Below are 20342 nucleotides of genomic sequence, written 5' to 3' on the forward strand. Positions count from 1 at the left end.
CCCCTGTTGTAGATGCTATGTGCTACTCACGTAAACACTATAGTTACATATTTGTTGTACGTTTGTAAGGCTGGGAAGTACTGGGAGCACACAAGGGTGCTATATTCCGACACTCAGCGGAAGTTGAACACAATCACGAGAGACATAAGTCTCTCTGTAAAAATTAGGCGTTTACTCTGTACGAAAGATAGCACGAACAATTTTCAATAGATTTTTTTGGTAGTACTTTTCTTATTCTTGCTAGTTACGTATTGTTGAATGTGCTCAACACTAGTTGAATTGAAATGAGGGGTGTCAATGTGAATTAATTGCGATCAATTAATTACAGTTAGAGTTAAAGCGTTAATCTTTTTAAATCACATGAATCAAATTTTTTTAAATCTCTAACTTTACTGTTTCTGTATGATGATGACATCCATTTTGCGGGAAGGGGCTTGTGCTTGAGTTGTTTCGGGTATAAAAAACAATGGTCAATGTCACACCCTGGAGTGGACACTGAGAGCTGTTGGTCTGATGAATGGTAAATTTAAAAAACACCCTGACGGCACTTTTGATAAAGTCAGAGTGATATGCCTTCTTTGGGACTTTGCTAACCAAAGAAGCAGTTCAAGCCTACCACTTAAATGCAAAGGTGAGGTGTTCAAAACAGCATCCAATGACCCATCATACAAACCACTGTGCAGAACTGCAGTGATAACTAAAATCAGCAAGATGTATGACGGTGAAAACAAAACCATCCGTATACCCGCCATTTTGTCCGGCTGGACAAATAGTAATCGTCTATAGGCCTGTCGCTCTATCGTTTTTAAACGGGCTTCTGTTAGCGTTTCTGACTACCAACTTAGACAAACTACCACTAGCACCCCCCACCCCGCCGCCGCGGATAAATGGCGGATAAACGGACAATGGTGAATCCGGCTGTAGGCGGAAGGTTGATAAACAGACCGCAATTTTTTTCTAAAATGTCCAGCTCTGCATATACAGTACATATGTATATAGTCACATGACATAGAGAAAAATATGGACAACTCTAATATAATTCTAGCTGTACATAATAAAAATAGAATATAAACTACTGCTATACTACTCATCACCATCATCATCAATCTAATAAGAAGAAGATGAAGAGAAAAAGACGCAAAGTCAAGTAATATTCTTTTCTAATTACAATATACTTCTTTCAAAACAAATTCCTGCAGCAACAAATTCCTCTGTCTGTGTCTTGGACCAAACTTTTAACAGTCCTTATGTTGGCCGTCTGCTGTTGCGTCTGTTGGTGGTTTCAAGGCGTATTTTTTTTCCCCTTTAATTAACCTCGATTTATCCAGGTAAGGCAATTGAGAACAGATTCTTATTTGCAATGCTAATCTGGCAGCAGACAGCAGAGTAAAACAAAGCAAAATAAAAGCAAATACAAATATATAAACGATGTGATATAGGCTGTTCATAATGCAGGTCAACTGATTTTTTTGCCCAAGGTGTCATGAATCTAATTTGTTCATGTCAACGTCAAATTCAGAGATTTTTCAAATCTGACCTAATCCTCTTTCATATGTAGGTATAAATAGGATATGTATCCGATGCGACTCGGATCTATTCATCATCAAAAGGTGACAAACGTCACAATTGTTTGACAAAACAGACGGGCGCAAAAAGTATTGTCAATCCGAGGAGCAGAAAACAGTCAGTGGCGAAAAGAAGATGCTTTAGAACTGATCAATGTATGGGGGGGACCCGTCAGTTCAAGCACAAAATCCTGGAGGGTGCGAGTGGTGGTATGTATGGTGAGCAGACGGTGACAATAGAGCGGGGTCCTGCTGTTGAGTGTTTCATAGATAAACATGAATCAGTGAATTCGTCTGCGTGAGAAGAAAGGGGCGTTTAAAACCAGGGACTATAGTTCACAGTTGTGGGTGTTAAGAGGGCACTGGTGACAAAGCGGATGTCATACCTTATGGAGAAGAGTTTTTGAAGTTGATATCCTTTATATTGTGTATTTCTGTTGAAATGTACAAGGACCTAACTATTGAATATACCTATTACACAATCCCAGGTTATCACTGATTTAACAAAGGAGGTTATTTTTCTTTGAGATGGTGTCCCAGTAGTTTAGTAGCATAGACAGCAGAAATTGTTGCGGCACCTGACCTTTTCACAGGAAGTGCTGCTGTTCATTCACAGAAAAATAAGAGGCTTTTAGGTTCAAACTCTATATTTACTTACCAATAACTTTGGGCCTTTTCTACGGGCTGTCTGTGTATTGTTGGCACAGAAACAAGTCCCGGAATATATGAAATACTTTGAAATTAGACTAATTTTAAAACTTATCCAAAATCCTTTCAACAAAATCAGTACCACTCAAATGAGTTTACAAATCTATTCCAGTTGACAAATCTAGGCAATGTTTTAGCTGTATTACAAACTACTAGGCGGTGGCACGGTGGTCGACTGGTTAACACGTCCGCCTCACAGTTCAGAGGTTGTGGGTTCGTCCCGGCTCCGGCCTCCCTGTGTGGAGTTTGCATGCTCTCCCCGTGCCTGCGTGGGTTTTCTCCGGGTACTCCGGTTTCCTCCCACATTCCAAAAACGTGTTTGGTAGGTTAATTGGACACTCTAAATTGCCCCTAGGTGTGATTGTGAGTGCGGCTCTTTGTTTGTCTCTGTGTGCCCTGTGATTGGCTGGCAACCAATTCAGGGTGTCCCCCGCCTACTGCCCGAAGACAGCTGGGATAGGCTCCAGCACGCCCGCCACCCTTGTGAGGATAAGCGGTATAGATAATGGATGGATGGACAAACTACTTGGACACGGCTGTCACATTCATTCAGTCACTTTTCTGTCCACACAAATTCAACAGTTTATGATCGGAGGGAAACAGACAGTCATCCACTGTAAATCTAACACTGTATTTTGAATTGTTAGAATAAATATCACACACGCAGCTTCCCCTGCCTGATTAATACTCGCTGAAACGCTGATTATTTATTGATTTAATTAATTTCTCGATCAGAAACACTGTCCAGAAAATCCACTTTGTATACTTTGAACACTACACAGTACATTACTGCATTATAATTAATGCTCTTTGACTCCAGAAGATGGGGCTGCTGGTTGAGTTTTCCAATGCGAGGTCGACCCACCCACCCTGTCAACCAGCGATCAGCTTTGAACGCAGGAAAGACCGAATTCAACAGGAAATTTGCCTTTTTGGCTTCAAAGTAAAAGCTTTCCCCGGGGAATAATTAGATAATTTTTATTTTGAAAGTATGTACTGGAAGTCATTTTGGTGTCATTTAATTCTTTTGACACCACCGTGGAAGGGGTTTCCAAACAAGGAATGCGGCTGTTGCTGCAAGCAGACAGAGAAAAAGCAGAGCTGCAAGGCTTCGGCGGCGGGTCCGGGGATGCGCTCAAGCCCGCCTCTGATTTACTGCTCCGTCAAACCCACACATTCACCTGGAAGATTGTAAAAACTGTGAACAGGCGAGATTTGGACACAGTTGAAATGTGGAAAAAACTCACAGGAAGTACAACTAGCGGGTTATTTCTCTGTAAATTAAAGAAGATGGATGTTTGATTGAGGAACAGAACAAGAAAACAACATACACTCGTTATCTTCCTTACCTTTTTACGCACTGAGAGAACAAACGGAATCAACGGACATTCCCAACTCTTTGGGGTTTTACAAATCGCAATATCAACAATATAATCATTAGCGAATTTTGTAGACCTATCGAAGGACTTATTGGCATACTTTTTGTTCCCGTGCTTTTGGGATTGGTTCGTGTCCAGTGACAATATGCACCAAAGGGAGAAGTGACTTGCTCAAGGTAAATTTTAAATTTAAAATTAAATGTGTACCATCTTATTTGCCCGTTGACATCAAGTTCACTGTGTGTGGTTTTCTTTGGACATTTAAGGGTCATGAATGTGTCTCGGATTTTTTGGGGGGTGGCACTGGCTGGTGGCTTCAGACAATATTGACTGATGACAGAATGATTGTCACGGAGATTTGCGCTGTTTTCGAGTTGTGATATAGGCTGACTTGCAGTCAAGGAGTTTCGCTTTTGAAAACCCCGCACACTGAAACAGAATAGGTGCCGCTTTGGGCATTCGCTGTCTGCGGTCCAAGATAAAGACGCCCGTTTCTCTCGAGCGATTTCGCCTTAATTGTTACATTTAATTGACACTGTTGCAACATAATGGCAATTTGCAATTGACTTCATTTGACGTTATCTGGCAAAGATAACTTGTATAGCCAATAACTTTAAAGAGGCATTAATCATGCGTTGATCATTTCAAGCAAATGTGATTTAATAATATTTACCACATTTGTTTGAAATTAATTAATAAATGAATACAAACCTAGATTAGTTTTACAGTATTTGGGTTTAAGGACATAAATGTAAGAAGCGTTTATTAGATACACACACCAAGTGGTTCACCCAGAAAGACCTGCCATGTACAAAACACACACACGCACACACAAAAAACAGTGGTGTTTCCTAACACATGACCTTCTTTTGCCTTGTCTTGAAACTCAATTACGTGTATGTATAGTGGATCCATGTTTAGGTGACCAAACACAAGTGAGCTATGCTTAAATTGTGCCCATTAATTGGATTGCCCTCCATAATTCTTATACAGCTGCAAACCTCAAAAATGCTTTTAAAGAAATTGTCTGGTTTTAAACGTTAAAGTATTCTTCTGTTTTGCGGCAGCATTATGCAATAAACATACAAGCATACCCAAATCATGTAAATATGTCATTCTTGTCATATATTTTCTATTTTCCACATTATTCTTATAAAATATAAAAACATGTAAGATCAAAATTTTGACAAGACCTCTATGTTATATTATGCAATGTGTTGATTAGAGTACGTGAAGTGTAACAATGCCTTTTTGCAACTGTGTGGAGTATTTATCATATATTTGGACAAACTGCACAAATGAAAACAAATGTTGTGAATACATGAAATCAAGCTTAACCTGTGCCAGCATAACAAATAGAGTATGGTGAGAAGCAATTCTAAAAAATCCAAACCAATCTCATTATCAAATGTGTCAAATATGGTGAAGGCATTGATCAATATGGTCGGTGGGTATATTTTGGATTTTTGGCCAACTCCGTATAGGGGAAAATGTTTTGTACATTTTTTCATATCGACACTGACAGTTTGAAGCATTGATGCTTTGTACAAGATTTACTTCATGCCTATTATTTAGTAGATCTAATGTCCAATTCAAATAGCTGTAATTCTAAATACAAAACTGACAGGAATAGTGACTTAGTTAAGGCATTAGCACTCAATACTGAAATTAAAATCTTTATTGAAACAGTTTCTGCCTTTGTGAAGGAGTCAGATATTGCATGCTATGTCGTCTGGCCATAAAGAACAATAATTGACAAAAACATCACAAAAAGACATGGCAATTCTGTCTGCAACTGGCACAGTTGGCTTGTAGTCACAGGAATTACACAAGCCAGCAACACGACACGGGCCTTTGCAAAACCATTCATGCATGTTTTTTTTTCTAACCTAGATGTGCCCTTTTTTTTCCCCCCCATGTGTGTCCTCCTGTTGCCGTTCAAATACAAGTATAGGCAACTGCCCTACCTAGTCTTAGTCTTCTCATTCTGTGATCATTCCCCTCAAAACGGGGCTGCAGTGTCAAAGGCTGCGTGCGATGAGAAAACCTCCTATCTGAAAATGTGACATCAGAGTGCCGGAGAGGAGACAGTGAGGCGGGGTACAACGGGAGTCATTGAAAAGGAGAGATGAATAGATAGGTGATGAGGAGACAGTGAGCAGGACGACAGAAAATGGATTGAAGCCATTGCAAAAAGCGACTGTAAATACAACAGACGGACCATGCTATTGTGCTCGCTCGGAGAAGGACATTCGATATGACTTTGTGTATGACTGCCACTAAGCTTTGAAATACATACTCACTCACATTCAGTCAGCAATACTGACACCAACACCTCAGTAACCAAAACCCTTTTAAGGTAAGGCTTTTACCCACAAAATGAATGTTCCTAATGGTTTCTCAACCTTACAATTGAGATGAATATATTTCCTTTGAGTAACTCCTGCAAAAATCACCAGATGCACCTTCAAAACCACAGGCTCCTGAAATAAGGGACTGAATTAAAAGCTTGAAAGTGGTACTGAAGAACTCCTGCCCCATATGACAAACAACAATGTTTCGAGTTATGTACATCATTTACAAGACTGACATTTGTGTTGCAGTTTTGCCGTTTGGGGAGTTAACGTATTATAAAAGCTGAATAAATCTGAAGTGATGCTCTGGTAGTTTTAGTCACATAATAGTCCAATATACATTATTGATACTTATTACGGTTGGAGTGTTTGTAAAGTAATGGAAAAACACATTGTGGAATGCAATGTGCCAGTTTCATTAAAGCAAGAAATCAGCCAAATACATGTGAAGTTAGTTCAGTTCTATTTCAATATGTGTTCTATTCCCTCATGGCATCAAGAAAAACAAAGCAGAATTGGTAGCTTGAATTAGGTCCATTCTGAAAAAAAATGAGCATGTATTGGCATGTTGAGCAACTTCAAATTGGTTGGAAGACGACATAGTAGTGGATGAGAGGAAAAAAAATCAATATACAAACTGTAGACAAGTCAAGGCTGCTCTTGAGCCAATCACCATAGCATTGTCAAATTGTTGCATCACGCAAAGTCATCGTGATTGTCAAGAAAGATAGTCAGCACTCAATCAGACCTTGGTTTGAGATTAGACTGTTTGATTCTTTGCTGTGGATTAAAAAAAAAAAAGCGTGTCGCAACAAGTGCTGAAGAAACTGTCAGCTTCCTGTGCATAATTATATTGTGTTGTCGTTGCAATTATTGTACCGGTAATTTGAAAAAAAAGAAATCATAATTTGCCTTGACATTGTCCACTGTAACAGGTAACACTGTATTCACCACAAATGAAGCACAATTATTATTGTTAATAATTTCACGTCACTCAACGTCACCTAACGTGGATAGAACAATATAAAATGAATAAATACAAACTTTGCGATAAAATACGGCAAAGTATTCTAATAAAACAAAATATAAAATACAGCAATGGAATAGTGTAAATGACAAGAATCAATATAAGATAAAAATAGTTATACAGTAATAAAACCAATTCTGAAGAATATGCCCGTTTAAAGAGATGTGTTTTGAGTCATGATTTGAATGCGATGGAAGTCCCGAGTTCCTAATGTGAGGCGGGAGAGTGTCCCAAAGGTGGGGGGCTGAGAGGCTGAGGGTCCTTAACCCCATGGTGATCAGACGGGCGGGAGGTGGATCCACGCGTTGTGCTTTAAAACATATTACTCAACAATTTCATAAGTACTTTGCACAAATTCAACGCTCAAACTATAATATTTGTTCTTTAATAACCTATTCCCTAATTTGTTTGGTGAGACAATTGGAAGTGACTGAATAGGGAGAACTAGCTTAGAATAATAAACATGCATCAATTTGGAAAGGTTTTGGAGTTCAGACACCATGCAGGGCTGCCGTGGCAACACATTTCATTAAGTCATTTTGAACTGGTGAGCTTTCCAAATTCAAACAGATATGAGAAAATGTCATCACTAAATAGCTGCATGGTTCAGACCAGTGAGTCTCAAAGTGGTACGCTCTAATGGTGTGCAAGGTAATCACTTAATTTTCTAAAATCATACAAATAGATTAAAATTTAAAACATGAAAAAGAAATGAATCAAAAATACTGGAATGAATGAAAATATCAATCGATACCAAGAAAAATGAAGTGAGATAGAAACAAAGTTGAAAACTTTGGATGTGCCACTGCTTCTGGGTAGCTGCGCGTGGCTTTCAAAACCGTCAGACACAGTCGCAGGCTGCGACTGCAAGAGCTGGACGAGACTAGATTAAATGGTAGCACTCGACTAAACTATTATCATGGCTTCAGTCTGTGTCGGAATGTGTGGATCAGGAGACATCTATGCACAAAAATAGAAAACAGCGAGAGTCGAGCCGAGTACAGTTTCAAGCGGTGGCTATTTTAACAGCCCAGGTGAAGCCTCTGCTAGCAGCGGCATTTATTTATTTGTTTATTTTTACACATTTTGAAATGTATTATTGTTTTTACTGTATTTAATGGTTAAACTGTGAATAATGTTACAGTGACTTAGAATAATATTAAACCTACCTTTTATGGCTTGTTTTTGATGAACACTTAGGCCTACTATGCTACAGTATTATAACATTGGTCATTGTGATGACAATCGGAGAGCAAATTCATATTTTAGGTGGTAATTAGTTGCAACCATTATCTTGCTGAGAGTCCTCTGTAATGTTTTTTTGTGACTCTCTCTCTCTCTAGCTCTCTCATACAATACAACACGGACATGCATAATTTGGAGAAAAAAAATCAATGAAACAGTTATAGTTACACAAAGAAAAATGGGTAAAATTAAAATTATATTACGGGATGATGGGTAACGTGATTGTTTTTCCAGTCTATAATTGACAGGTGTAATTTAGCAGCTTGGTGATGAAGTACACCGCTTCCAAATACAAACAATGCTTTACTGTTTTATGGGAGCTTTGCACTTTTTTCAGATTTTAAGTAAAATTCAAGATTGGGGCCCGAAACAGCTCCGCCTTGTTGTCGTGGTAATAAGCCGAACTTGTGGGAGCGCACCTCGCATTAGAGCGAGGGGGGGGTAGCTCATTGGCTCATTTACATGAAACAGGAACACACCAAAAATTAACAAACAGAAAACGAATGGCTGCTTTCAAGAGGGTTTTATAGTGGGAGGAAAGTGCACAATCGTTTGTATTTCAACCATAGCATGTCACCGTTATTTTATTACGAAATCTGGAAATTGTTCTGTTAAGTGAAAAAATACTATACAAAGTAAAACTATTCCTCCTTCTCCAATGTCCGCATTGTAGATCAAATAAAATTATGCAGATGTGATGTAATGATTCTGATTGTCAAAAGAAATAAAAAATGTGTGTGCATTAATGTCAGCCAGGCTTTCAGAGCAATTCTCTTAATGTTTTTCTATTTTTATTGAGCGGAAGACGGAAAAAAACATCATCAGACTCCTGCCTGCCTTGATGGAAGCACAGAACAAAAACAGGCATCAATTTAAACATTGATTCAACCTTTTCTTCATCCAAGAAAATTTGTGTGTAAGAGTATCCAAGTGTGTTTCCTTTTCTCTTTATACAACCACTGAACAAAAAATGCAGCTTTTTTTTTTTTGCTGAGCTCAAAGATCTTGGACTTTTTCTACGTACACAAAATGCCCATTTCTCTCAAACACTGGTCTCAAATCTAAGACTGTTTCAGCGAGCACTTCTCATTTGCTGAGATAATCCATCCATCTCACATGTGGCATATCAAGATGCTGATTAGACTGCATGATTATCGCACAGGTGTGCCTTAGGCTGCCCACATTGAAAGGCCACTATAAAATGTGGAGTTTTACTGTTGTAGGTGGTGGTGGGGGATGAACCATACAGTATCTGAGTCGCCATTTGCCTCATTCAATGCAACACTTTTATTGTACAATTGTGCTTTAGGGTGCCCACAGTAAAGGTCCACTCTAAAATTGGCAGTTTTAGTGTATTGTGGGGCTAGCTGGTCAGGGGAGGTTGGGTCAGAAAACCTCTCAGTATGCGCTGTGGCCACCTCCTCTGCGTAGGTTTTGTATAGGGCCCGTGCACCATGTGTCCATCGATGACACGTCATGTGTCGCTACCGGGGTAGCCACCATGTTGGAAGCACTCTGGAGGCGACGTGACTACTGTTGTTATATGCACAACGCACTAGCTGTGTTGCTCTCTTGATTTCGATGGCCGAAATATGCAAAAATGGTGAACCGTTGCTGTGTTAGGGGGTGCAGCAATGCCTCCCACAATCGCAAAGGTAGAACATTTAACAACGGACTGAGGTTTTATAGGCTTCCTGCTTGGCGGATGACCGAGGATGGTTTCGGCCATCTCCAAACATATGTATCGGTACAAGTGCACTTGAAAATGAAATAGCGATCTGAAAATGTAAACATTAAATGAATAGTGCAAATGAATATATGTTTTTAGCTGAGGTATATGTAAACTTAATGCAATAACGATCTCAAAATGTAAACAGTATTAGTAGGTCCGGGTTGGAGATCTACTCAGTATTGGGAATTCTGTAGGGATCCAAACCATTGCTAATGTCTATTTTTGCCAGATATTGGTCTCTGGCTTCACGGTCTAATTTATCCCTGTAAAGTCCCACCAATTGCTTGCATTTTTACATGTTTTTGAATCGACAAATACACAGCCTTTAACATACATTCATTCACCATAGCTCCCAACATGGCGGATGATGACGTCGTGATGACGCGGTGGACGGGCCCTACTGCGTGCTGCGGAATTTTAGTTCACTCCTCTTTGATGGCTGTGTGAAGTTGCTGGATATTTTGACAGTGACTGAAACATGCTATCGTATGGGCTGATCCAGAAGATCCCATACATGCTTTCATTTTCCAGGGATTATGTACATATCCCTGCAACATAGGACCATGCGTTATCATGCTGCAACATGTGGTGATGGTTGTGGATGAATGGCTCAACTGATCAACTCCTTGCAAGGGAGATGCGCTGTACTGCAGGAGGCAAATGGAGGTCACACACTGATTTGTTTTCTGACCCCTCAGACCTTCCCAATGCACTTAAACTGCACATTTTTGAGTGTTTTTTTTTGGGGAGGGGGGCGCGGTCTATCACCTCTGCAATAAATGCATTACACTGTGTGAGGAAATGGGGCTTGCACCATTTTGTGAATTGCCTGTTTTATTAATTGAGCAGCGTGCACTTCTCCGGCACCTGTGTCCAATGCGACCGGTGTACGCACAATGCAGAAACTATACAAGACTGAAGAAGAGTGTGACTTGTTAAGGGGAGTCAACCCCACCCAAAATTCTTTGCAATAATGTGTTCTATGCGCCTTCAAGAGTCTAAACATGGCATTCTGATTAATATTGTGTTTGTGGAATATGAGTTAAACAGCAAAATCCGCCCATTTTTATCCCTCTCGGGGGGCGGCCATTTTGTCACTTCTATCGACTGAAATGACATCACAACTGCTCAGGGCTCAGGTAACGACCAATCACGGCTCAACTGTTCTCTGAAGCTGAGCCATGATTGGTCGTTATCTGAGCCCTGAGCAACTGTGATGTCGTTTTCAGTCGACAAAAGTGACAAAATGGCCGTCCCGAGATGGACAAAAACGTGTGGATTTTGCTCACGTTCCACAAACACAATATTAATCAGAATGCCTTGTTTCAACTAGTGGACCTGTTTAGAACATTCTTGAAAAAAAAAGTTTGGGTTGACTTACCATCAACATGGATCATGAATGAGCCATCGGGAATTCCAGGATAATGTGGTGATTTTCCCCAATGGCCGGTCACCCCAAGTTATTGATTAACTTTAGTACTGTGACCTCAGCTGTAGGATCCATCCCCCACATCCACAAGCCCCGCACCCTCCACCCTTCGTTGCCGATTACGTTTAGTGATGTGATGGCCGCCGTTCGCCCCGTTTTCTGGTTGGGTGGAGGATGTGATAAATAATGATAAACGATGACATTCTACTGTAATGTGTTGAGTTTACAGGCATCATTGGTAAAACAACAATTTCGTAATTATTCATACAATACTCTTAATTTACCTCATTCTAGTTCACACTTTGTTGCACTTTTTCACATCTAGGTACATACCTGTCAAGTTATACACTTTTGGCATAATTTGTACTGTATAGGTGGAAACACCTTTTCAAACATGCACGCCGTACATCGCTGATTTCCGTTCACGTGACAGCAGCCATTCAAAAAATGTGTAATCTGTAAGATTATATATAGATATGTAAAGGCAAAATACAACTTTCGTAAGATTCAGTACACCAGTTGACAGGTATGCAGGTAGTTCAGTTTCTGACCATCTCGACATACAACATGCCCCTCAAACAAATGCTAACGGAAGTTAGCATTTACAGCAGTTAGCGAGGTAATGAAAGGCGAGCAATAAAACATACTGTATGTTGTTTTGGTTGTTCAGCACAAGAAGGTACTTTTAAAATACTTATTTTTTCATTTGATTGTTTTATATTGATAGCCCAGTGTTTTTAATCCAAATATTTGCCATAATTTTGACATTTTGAGGTTATGAAGGGTGCACAATGAACTATCTATAGTTAGCGCACTGTGTAAGAATATGTCACAATACTGCAAGACTTACTCTTTTCATTTGATTGTGGGAATGGAAGTCCGTTGAAAACTAAGGACCCTCGGTGGTAATAATTCAGAAATGGTATGATCAAAAATATAATTATGGCATATTATGAAAACCTAAAATTTTGCAGCACAGTTTAGTCTTAAACCAATCAACCAGGAAAAAAAAGGTTGGTTGCAGCATGTTGTGGTGGTGCTCTTTTGCTTGTGCATATCTTTTGTAGTAAGAGGGGGGGAAAAAACATAATATACAAAATGCACAGAGCTATAACATTTCCCATAATTTGATTCACCTCCTGTGAATTTTGGGCTAACCAAGTGTAACAAATGGCGATAGAAATATCTGCGCATCCATGCAAATATACTGTATGTTTTTTTAATTGACCATGTAGAAAAACACAGCAGTGTAATTTCATTTTGCTATACCACCCTGCCTATATTTTTTTTAGCCTTTGCGCCTCTTCAAATCTGAACCTATCCTTTCAGTCTAATCTTGCTCACTCTTTCATACTCTGCCCAGCATAATCTCTCCCCTCTTATCTCAGTTTGACACTGTTTTACATTTCTCCACTTTCTACTTATCTTCTCAGTTCTGTTCAACTCGGTCAACTCGGCCTCGGTTTCACCAGCTGTCTCCATCCGCTCGTGATTATTTCTCAAATGTCGTCTTCTCGTCTCTTCTAAGCTGGAACATCCTCACCCACCTCTGTTCATCCGTTCATGCTTTTTACCGTCTTCCGTGTCTCTTCTATCCTGCCGTGCCGTGCCATGCTATATGTCAGTATGAAACCTCTTGCAATGATACTTCCTGGCACCGTCCATTGCTAATACTTTCAGAGCACCACATTTGTCTCCATTACTAGATGTACAGCATAGCGTTTCTGTGGTTGGTCTTGTTGCTTGGATTTTGAATGATGTAATTTTAACCATTGCATACACGATGGAATACATTGTTCCGCTTTTACGTTCAATACATACGACCAAAAATTTTCCTGTGTGTGGGGAAAGCCGACAGTCTTCTGCGTCTTCCTGAGTCATTGTTGCTTGTTAAAAGGACGAGTTTAATTATAAGTAAGAGGCAGAATCAACATTATTCAGTTATTCCTTGAACTAGTCTTGTCATGATACCACAAAATGGACTTTTATACTACACCTGTATGTCTTCTATTGATTCTGAAATGTTTAAGGATGCTAATTTGAGTACTTTTGGGAAAGTAAATATATTGCAAAGATTTTGAAACACTTTAGAACAATCGACCACAAAACCTAAAACATTTTTAAACACCACTGAATGGTTTTATATATGTAGTTCTGTCATCTCAGGCGGCCAAAAGATGTGTTGTTTTAGCATTATGATCATATACAACTAAAAGGTTACTAAGCTTATCATAGGCCTCCATCAAGGTTAAACTAGTAAAAAAAAAAGTGAAAACAATTCATAGAGCTTTGTGCTTGGATTTGTTGTGTTAAAAGCAACAGCGTGACTGTGTGCCATACTTTGGCACACTTTACATACTGATCGTGAACAATATCTATCATCTATCGCAATATAATTTACACATGTTTGACATGAAGGAAAATGTTTCAAATGTATTACAAATTAACCTGTAGCTCTTTGGCTGCGTGACAGAATTCAGCACGCCCGGTCAGGTCATCAGTGAGCCTATTAGCTCGTGGCAGGCAGCTGTAGAACATGGCTTGCAGGGAGACATTCTCCTTGTGTCCATTCGGTACGCCCTACCTTTTTGGACATGTTGGCAAAATAAGCCCGGACAACACTGCAAGCGTCTTGTTTCTTCACGAGGAGTTTAATGTCTACAAGAGTGTTAGAGTTTGCAGCTCCCTACGTCTGTGACTCGATATGTGTAGCAAAGACACGCTCAGGGCTGCACCCCCTTTGACACAGAGGTGAGCATATTGGCTGCATGTTTATTTTTATTTTTTTTCAAATAACAGCACTTAAAAATCATGGTACAGAGTAATTATTGCTTGCTAAAAATTCCGTTTTGTCATTGGTACTGGTACTTAGCATTATCAACTCTTTTGTTCATTCAGAGACGATACATATAAAAGGCACCAGGACATGAAGGAATGTGGTCAAATGGCACAAGATTTAATTTGCACAAACAAGAATTAGGTCAAACAAAAAAAAGACTGGAGACCCCAGCCAAAAGGAAAATAATTGAGGTTAACACTGGGCCAACCCAAATTAAAGGTTGTCATATCCGGTACTGTTCCACTAACCTCAGAAAAGACAAAAATCTATATTAACAAAGAAACAACAAATAAATCATCCCCAACTAGACAATGTAAAACGATAAACGCGTCAGAAATACCAGAACTCGGCATTTTGCAAAAATTTACCGGTCCGTTTATCGCCTTCCGCCTTCCGCCGGGGGAACCTTCCGCCCTCCGTCCATCTGCCTTTTTGTCCAACTGGAAACAAATGGTAATCGCAGATAGGCCGGTCCACCTAGCATTTTAAACGGGCTTCCATTTGGGTTTCCGTCTATAAACTTCCACTCAAAATGGGCATCCATCATAGGCGGCTAGACGGATCGGTCCGTCACCTCGGCGGAATGAGAAATACTTTGGTAACATTGGCGCACCGTATCTGGTAGTCAGTATTTTTTTCATGCAAGATTTCTGCCTATGAGGACTTCGTCGAGATCGGTGGTGGAATAGAATGTTTATGTGTGTGGTGTGCTAGGTTGAGATGAAGCACACAACACAAAACAAAACTGTCCAATGCCTATTTTTGGGGGGGTCTTTGTGCTCTATAACAAATAAGCAATGTTTTAAGATTTAAACATTCCTTGACTATTGGAAATTTGAGGAAAATGTGTAAATTATTCCAAAGGGCCGGTGTATTTTCAGGCCATCTTGGCCGCAGACCACCGTTTTCTGCATTAAGAGAGATGTTTTAACCCAACCCACAATGGTATTGATTCGTGTACCTTTTCAGGGCGTGGCCAAGTGAGTCACGTCCTGTGCTGGAGTTGGGTTGGCCATTCACTTACGTGTGAGCGTCTGGGCTTGAGTTATGGCTACAGCAGCTCCTTGTGAATGTTTTAATTTTGCGTTTGTTTGTTTTACCATTTGTCCTGTTCATTAAATGGCCGGAAGTGCATACCTGTGCTTGTCTTTGCCCACATGATGGCATTACAGTACCTCAATTGCTTCTTTTTCCCATTCACTATGCATATCTGAAGATCACTCGTATCGTATCTCAAGTTTTTGCTCACAATACAAAAAAAGAAAAACAACCAATTGACGTGACTCAAAAAATTGGGGCACTCAATTCGAGGTCAGAAAGGGGCATGAAAACTGTGCCAAGGGAAAACCCACGAGTGACTCGCTGTGTCGACCTCTTCACATTTTCAGACTGATAGAATAAGACAGAAAGTATAAGACATAAAGTGTTTCAAGCTCATGGATCCAGTGAAAGAAACCTTCATAGAGTATGGGGGAGATTTGATGAGGATGTGGCTGTTTGCTCTATATGGGGAGGTGGGGTGGAGGGTATTCATTGATTATTTACTCTGAGGGAGCATGGGTGATTGTAGAGGATTCGCCGTAATAGTGGCTGGCATTGGGTAATTGTGCCTTAAAGGCATGTCATGTTTTTTCACTTCAACGTTGAGGAATCACACTAATGCCCCACAGGCATTTAAATTGAGTACCTAGACAGCTACTGCGGAGAGAAAGATCAACTGCCATCTTATCGAAGAAACATTTATTTCATCCTTCTAGCAGTAATTGCAAATATGGTCGATGGAAATGTTGAGTGCTGGTGTCAGCCTTTTTGCAATAAGAACTGTGGATGTATTTGTCAACACAATCCAACGTGTAATGTTCACTGTATAATTAATGGCCGGTTTTATTATACATTACTCTTGAACAACGGCCAATGCTTTAAAACCCAGGTTAGGAATCGTGGGTTGTTCATAAGTATACCTACATTCAGGTGTGACTAGGGATATTGTATTAATTTCAGTGATCATGCGACAAGCAAAACCATCGTTATTGTTTGTATTTCTTGAATGAATTGTTGGTCAATAATTCCAGACCGTCAACTGCACAGATGCTGTATATGCAACCTATACACTGTACAGGTGGTTCTTGATTGGTAAATGATTATTAATGATACTTTATATTGACAATATGTTATTTACATTGCTTTATTAATTGTCATACTCACAGTGCTTCAAAAAATAAACAATGAAATATACCATCAAAACGGTATAATACTTTTGTGCATTTTTGAACTATTGTAGGAGCAGGAAGGAGGATCTCAAGGCTCAGCCTCCTAAGAAGTGTCGTCTCTTTTGGCTCCCAAGTAGCTCCTCGATATTGCGTGTCTGTAACCTCCCCTTCCCGCTTCTGAGAATTGTGGACACACAGACACTGCCACACATCTTGACCAATCACGTGCCGCTTTGATAGAAAAAAAAGCAACAAGAAAAATCAGCTAATAGGCTCCCAATCAGGATCCATCTCCCGTCATTCAATTCAAATAGCTAGCTCTAAGAACCGGATCGTTCCCACCCGACACATTTCTGTTAAAATTCCACAGCCTTTAACTAACGTCAGGTAGCTGACTAGCTAGGCGAGCAACTACTTTTAGTTTTTGGATTCTATCTGTTACTTGCAGCCCAAAGTGTTGACTCTCTGCAGGTTTATGATTGCCAGACATTATGAAAACTTTAGTTATCCACAGTCCAATCAAAAATAATTATAATTATATCCCCTGATCGCAGAAGTACTGCTTCACCTTTTTCTGGCTACCAGCTCTACCCTCCCAGTGGTAGTGATACCGCCACCGTGATAAACACAGCGGGTAGCGTGTGAAAATCAAAGCATGCCTGATGTTCACAGTGGCACCGTGCCATTTTGCATGTCTTTGTTGTGCAATTATTCACTGTGTAGCTCTGTCACTGTCTTCATTCACTTGTACATTTCTGTTGATAATCAGTATTACTGCACTATTCAACTCTTTATATTGCTTCATAATTCTTTGTACTTTGTACATTTGCACATATGTCCTGAATATGTTTTCTTGTTTTTTTTTTGTTTGTTTTTTTATTTGTTTTTGCTCTACTTTATTCCCTCATTATATTACAATTCATTATTTGTGGCCCTGCATTATCACCATTTTTAAAAGCGTTTTTTTTTTTTAATGAGTCTTTACAGCATATTTACTTAATGTGGGATTGCATGGTAGTCAAGCAAAGTCACAGCAAAGAAAATGGCACTATGTCGTAAATTAATATAATCAAAATGTTGCTTTTTACTCACTATATTTGTTCCTGATTGATTATGAGTGTGATGGGCGTTGTTCTGGATATGTGTGAATTTTATTTCATGAAACCCTGACTGTGGATTGTTTGATAAAGAATGATGGACGCACGTACGGCCACTCCTGACTGTGGTGTTGTCACTCTGGTCACCCCACTGAAACATTTCTGGCTACGCCCCTGCGTAAGAAGGATATTGACTGGCAAATGTTTTATTAAATTTTGAGGATTTAGCTAGCGACAGTTCCATACATTTATTTAATTTAATTTAATTTTCACACATCATTGCGTCAAATGATCATAAGCCCCATGCACTTTTAAAATGTTTTTTTTAATGTTCCCAAAACAGAATAAATAAGATAAGATAAGATAAGAATATAATGTACATCTACTGCTCTCTGTGGAAATACTATGTGAGCAAATACTAAAAGTGTTATTATACTGTTCGTCAATGTATCCCTTTTTTAACTGATGCTGTTAGGCACCTGAAACCATGAGGTTCCCCACTTGACAGTGAACCCCCTCAAATCTTTAAAGGGGTCTCTGACTTCCTGGGGGTTTGCTAAACCAATTCAAACATACCATAGTTCCTGCATACCACTATTAAAAAGCCGGCTCAAGTTCAGCCCACCGTCAAACTTTATCTCCAAAAATAGTGCACAGTCAATTTAAGTAATGCCCATCATATTCTGAAGATGTGTCAGCCTGCTTTTAAAAGCCAACACGGCACCAAGCCTACTCTTATAAAAGTTTTTAATATTCTTTTCTGATTGACCTGCTGCTGGTACATCTGACAGCAGGCTCTGACACAGTGGCTCATGGGACCCTTCCCGCTCAATTAGAGCAATGGGTGGGCTGCTTTTTTAACTGGTTTAGGTCACATCTGTCAACTTAGCCTTGGTGGTTTTATATTCTGCTCAGCACACTTAGTAGTCATTATTATTTTGTTATTTCAAGTTTAAGTTAATTTATTTTCGTATGATGTTGTAAACTGCCTGTTTCAACTCACATTTATGATCCACAACTTTTAGTTTTAGTCTCTTCAATACCTGACCTAATGTGTGCTTTGAGTTTTGGCCCTCTGTGTGATTGAGTGTGACACACCTGGTACAGTATGTTTGATCCATATTGTATTGTAGCGTCTCTTTAATTGAGACAACAAACGGTTACTGCCTGTGTAAACACAGCCAAAAACATCAAATGAGCTGCCTGCAGAGCTAAATTGGAAGGCAAGCAGAAGGCTCTTGTGTTTGTAGGTGGAAGTTCCATGCTCCTTGTGACTAAGAAGATAAAAAAGCAATTTGTAATCAGAGATGGCTTTATGTGTCCATAAACGTAATTTTGACGCTGGTTTCAAAAAGTTCTCTTTTTTGTAACACATCAGATTTTTGAGATATTTTCACTTGTTGTTTTTCAGTTTGACCTATAAAAGCTTGCGCAATACAGATTTTACAGTGCGTTGTAATTTATGGCGATGTAGCAGAAAAAAATGCACCTCTTGCTGAACCTAACCCTTAATTCATAAATATTACCAAATATATTGCTTTATAAATATTCCAGTTATATTATTAGGAATCTTATATAATGTATACTATATGAATATGAAGAATTATTACGAAGATTCGTTCCAGTAAATGTCTATATAATATGACAATTTTTCGTTTGTACTTGTGTATTAGATGCCACCCCATCCCAATTTGTCATATTTTTAGCAAAACATTGTGTATCATTCTTAAGAAATTACAGTACATGAGAATATAATTAGACTGGCGATTATTTTGAACATAAAGGAGGGGCAGAGGAACTCAGGTGAGAAGTAGTATTTGCAGCAAAAGCACATGTGTGGCCTTGACAAAATGTCCAGATGAGGCATTGATATAACATTTTTGCACAAAGTGCAAAGATAAACTGAATTGATGCAGATCAAATCAATCAAACCATTGAGTCTTTTGTGTGAATACTAGTCACTTGCAATCTTCAAACCCCAGGTGGCAGCCATAAATTTCCCCCATTGATTTGTAGTGCATATGGATTTGCCCCTGCCTTGAAGCCCAGACTAAAATAAGCTTTGTTTGGCAGCTGATGCACTTGTAAATCTGCCTGTGACATTTTGATAGTGGATGACACACAGAGGGGAGAGCAAATATCATTACAATGGGAAAGGATTAAAATATGTCACTCAAAGTGACTTTTATCGACAAGACCAGTGTTCCAAGCCAACACTGTCAGAAAGCTCACGAAGAGGTTCAATGGGAAGAGGAGAAAGACAATCGGATGTATTCATTTAAAGGAAATAGTTAGAGGTGCTGTGCAGGGGTGGTCTCAATCTGTCTGGATGTCTCTAGTAAACAGAGTGGAAAATATTTTAGCCGTCAAGGCCGAGTGTAGGAAGCCGGCCCCCCTTTGCATGGCAATGACAGGAAAGGCGGATAGTCTGTCTCAATGGGACCCTTCAACACAGACACACACACACCGCACACACACACACACACACACACACACACATGCACAAATACACACACACACCAGCTGAATGATGATCAAAAAAGGGTGCAAGTCAGTACTTCCTTGTTCTCAGAGTCAGACTCTAATGCTGGGACACCACCCGCTAAATTGATAGAAAGCTCCTTCTGACCCTCTCTGTACTTCTCTATCAACATCCTAATGGCAAAAAAAGATAAATGCATCTGTTGTACTCATTCTTAGCGGGGAACCATACTGCACAAATACTGTACTCACTTCAGTCCTGAGTCTAGCCTCCGC

General features: G+C 39.5%; 1 protein-coding gene across 6 annotated transcripts in view; it reads left to right on the forward strand.

The window, feature by feature from the left end:
• Window positions 1-3351: 3351 nt before the first annotated feature.
• The window catches only part of adgrb1a (adhesion G protein-coupled receptor B1a), a 131019-nt gene continuing 114028 nt past the window's right edge, over window positions 3352-20342 (forward strand). For all 6 annotated transcript variants that reach the window (XM_086037444.1, XM_086037442.1, XM_086037447.1 and 3 more), the window contains exon 1: window positions 3352-3828. The gene's annotated coding sequence lies outside the window, so the exon portion shown is untranslated. The remainder of the gene's footprint in view (window positions 3829-20342) is intronic.

Source organism: Filicampus tigris, chromosome 8, assembly GCF_054856515.1.
Source record: "Filicampus tigris isolate MCC_2025a chromosome 8, RoL_Ftig_1.0, whole genome shotgun sequence".
Taxonomy (NCBI): Eukaryota; Metazoa; Chordata; class Actinopteri; order Syngnathiformes; family Syngnathidae; genus Filicampus; species Filicampus tigris.